Source organism: Salmo trutta, chromosome 25, assembly GCF_901001165.1.
Source record: "Salmo trutta chromosome 25, fSalTru1.1, whole genome shotgun sequence".
NCBI classification, from domain to species: domain Eukaryota; kingdom Metazoa; phylum Chordata; class Actinopteri; order Salmoniformes; family Salmonidae; genus Salmo; species Salmo trutta.
The window spans coordinates 31,173,308-31,177,472 of record NC_042981.1 but is presented as its reverse complement, the minus strand read 5'-3'; positions in this window follow the sequence as shown (position 1 = coordinate 31,177,472).

Genomic DNA, 4,165 nt, shown 5'->3' with positions numbered 1-4,165 from the left:
AACTCCCCAGTCCTTAAAGATTACAAGCATACCCATAATATTATGCAACCACTTGAAAATATGGAGAGGTACTCAGTAATGTGATGTATTGGATTTGTCCCAAACATAACACTTTGTATTCAGGAAAAAAAAGTTTATTGCTTTGCCACATTTTTTGCAGTATTAGTTTAGTGCCTTGTTGCAAACAGGATGCATGTTTTGTAATATTTTCACTCTGTCAATTAAGTTAGTATTGTGGAGTAACTACAAAGTTGTTGATCCATCCTCAGTTTCTCCTATCACAGCCATTAAACTCTGTAACTGTTTTAAAGTCACCATTGGCCTCATGGTCAAATCCTTGAGTAGGTTCCTTCCTCTCTGGCAACTGAGTTAGGAAGGACACCTGTATCTTTGTAGTGACTGGGTGTATTGATACACCATCCAAAGTGTAACTAATAACTTCACCATGCTCAAAGGGATCATCAATGTCTGCTCTGGTTGAATCTGTGTTTGAAATTCAGTGCTCGACTGAGGGACCTTACAGATAACTGTATGTGTGTGGGGTACAGAGATGAGGTAGTCATTAAAAGATCATGTTAAACACTATTATTGCACACAGAGTGAGTCCATGCAACTTTAATTCAGCAAATGTTTACTCCTGAACTGATTTAGGTTTGCCATAACAAAAGGGTTGAGTACTTATTGACTCAAGACATTTCAGCTCTTCATTTTTAATACATTTGTAAAAATGTCAACAAAAAATTATCCACTTTGACATTATGGGGTATTGCGTGTAGGCCAGATGGAAAAACATTTAATACATTTTGAATTCAGGCTGTAAAAAACTAAATGTGACAAAGTCAAAGGGTGTGAATACTTTCTGAAGGCACTGTACGTTGTAGTGATAGTGGGCAGGGCATTGTGCTACAATCCAATCAATGCGTCACTATGGAAACCGGGTAGGATGCTGCTCCTTTGAAACATGTAAATGAAACAAACTGCTTGCTCTCTGAGAGCTCTGTCGGACACTTGCACACAGACTGCGGCTTGTCAGGACGTCTACAGGTATTGTGCCACCATGTATCTAATGGCATTGGGGAATTAAGAAATATTTTCCTACAGAGTTGTACAAATGGTAAGTAGAACATGATTATATATATTATATATATATTTTCTGAATAATTGTATTTTAATTGCTACTTGACCATTTAAATAGATACAGTTAAATTATTCATTCATTGAAATGAATTGTAATTTATTAGGGTAGGACCTATTTGAAGAGAGAGGTTACTTCTTCCAAAGGTATCATTTGAGAGAATATCCTATTGTTGTTGTTTTGCTCAATGCTTTTACCTGCTTGTAACCTTCTTCTACCTTTCATCTCTTCTATATTAGCCTAATAAATGCAAATGTGATAACAAGCTCAATATTCATTGAGTCATGGATGAGTCATGGGGTAAAAATAGACAACTAATGTTGGGTCGAAATGATCTAATTGGCATAATTAGTCTCAAAATTGTGACTCATTCATGACAATAAAGACCTTTAAAGTTAGAAGCTGTAATATTGATGAATATTGTGGTTCTGCAAATAAGAACTTCAAAGCCATTTGTTGCATCTCCTTTGAGACTACTGTATCTGATATGTATACCTTAAAACACGCTTACTACTTTTGCACCAGGAAAACGTTATTGATTGCGCAAATCTTCACACTTTCGAACAATTCATCAATGTGTGCGTTTTATTCATAGGGCTGATATCCTGCCAGAGGGTCTTCAAGGATGTTGTTCTCTGGTGTCATGGTTGAGTAATGTTTTGACACATCCAACTTCCTCTGGAAGATAAATAACTGAAGAGCTGGTCTGATAATAAATCAACCATGTCAGTCAAAGAGGCTTCGATTGGACACGCTCAGGGAAGAGTGGGTCTGAGGAGAAAGCTGACAGGTCCTCCACGACGACTCCTTGGTAAATCAAAGACTAGCAGTGACATGGAGAGGAAGGGAAAGGCTTGGGGACAGAGATCAGGGGATGGCAATGGGACCAAGGAAGATTCCATGCCTGACTGTCAGGACACAATCTTTGAAGAGGTTCCACTGGAATCTACCACAAAGAGCCCTCGGAAATCCACTGATTCCAAAGAGGAGGCAACACTAGAAAACACAATGGGAACCACAAAGTCACTCTCCACAGAACAAAGTGATGTAAAAGCTGACCATTCAAACCAAAAGCACAAGAGGGAAAAACAAGGCATAAGGAAGCGATGTTTCTCTCCATCACTCATTTGCATTAGAAGGTGGAGGAAGAGAGCTGGTGAAAAGGAAGACAAGGAAGAAGGTCATGATATCACATTTTTCAACAAGCAAACCAGAGACTTTGCTGTTCAACCAACTGCAGTTTATGGTGTAACAACCAGTGAAAAGCAAGTTAACAATTGCTCTAGCATGGACACTCCTGCGATGAAAGGAAAGGATGAAAAGTTAAAAGTTAAAACCTGGAGAATCTTCAAAAGGCTCATGATCGCTCCCAGCGACCATTCAAAAACAAAGCAAGAACAGCTTGGACCAGAGATTTCTCTACAAGATCATTCTCCTTGTGTTATTTCCTCCAAGAAAAAGACTGTGAATCTCTGGAGGCACAGAACCAAAAAGCCCTCTCCTTTCTTCCAGGAGCGTATTGGATGCACACAGGAATACATTGAGGAGGAGACTATAGTCCTGGCTAACAGACATGCTGATGATATTACTGACTTCATGAACCATAATCCACATCCCCTAGATTTTGTCAGGGAGGTTAAGGGGCATTGCTCTGAGACACTAACAGTGAGTGTGGATGTGAGTGTTATGAAGTCAGAGGACACCGAGGTCAGAGACACCATAGAAACAAGTAAAGAAGAAACTAAGGCGTACAAAAACCCTGCCACTACAACTGATAAAATGGAAGCTAAAAAAGATCCTGAAAATAGACTGAAGCAGGCGGATGAGATGCTGGTAACCCCATATCCCATAGAGACCTATAGTTGTGCCGGCAATGACGGGGTGAATCTTGTTCTAGAGGTAGAGGAGGCGCAGAGACATTCAGGCTTTAGTGAAAGTGTTACCTCAAGCACAGTTGCTGCAGAGGATCTATCATTGGGGGGGGGATTAACATTAAACGCTATTAACAAACACATTGACTTAAATGCAATTTGTGAGGATGCTTTTGTAAGTAATGAAATAAAAGCTATAGAGGAAAACACTCCAACAAGCATAATTGCAAATGAGAGCGTTAAAGAGGATTCACATTTAGAGAGTAACATGTCTGATGACGTGCATTTATACCCCATTGAACTGAACAACTCTTTGAAGACTGGTTCCGACACATTCCATGGAATCCTCAATGCTGAAAATAATGGTGATTCTAAGCAGAACTGTGATGTGCAGCAGAAAGAGGTGCACCTGCTGGAGACGGCATGCTCTGTGGTTCAGGTAGTCATAACCGCTGCCTTAGATCAGCTCAGAGTTGAGCTGGTGAACTCAGTTACCACACTGACCCAAGAGGAAAGAGAGTGCTGAATGTTCACGTGCAAAGTCCAAAAACCAACAACTCTCTCATTCAGAGGTACCATGACCTTTGTATCATCCTGCTTATGATAAATTATGAACCTGTATCACTACAGAAAGATATGGTTTTATTGTTTGTTAAAAAAAATAAGAGAAAACATGTATCTGCTGTCTAAATGTATATATAATTGCTAATATGTTATCTTGATCTTTGTGAATTTGTCTTACAAATATGCTACTGTATCATGGATGGATAATATTTAAGCAGCTTTTTGCTTTTCTGTCATATTGTTTGTTTAGCAACTCATCGTGTGACATAACACCCCAGATTGTGGAAGACTTGTTTCCATAGCAATGAGATAGATCCATATTATTATACTGTACTTTTACATGGACATGTGCAATAAACTTTTGTCATGCTTTTTCTTTTCATTTTTTATTCAACCGAATTAAAAAACAAAAATGTAATCTGTGTACAAACACGCCATTGCTGTATAAATAGCTGCATTTGAGAGATTATTTAGTAGCACAGACCCCGAATGTATTACCTTTAGAATATATTTCATAGGACATGTATGAGACAGCTAATTTGAGATGTTTATCCCTCTGGTGGTAAAAGTCACAACTGCAAGGACCATTGGGCGG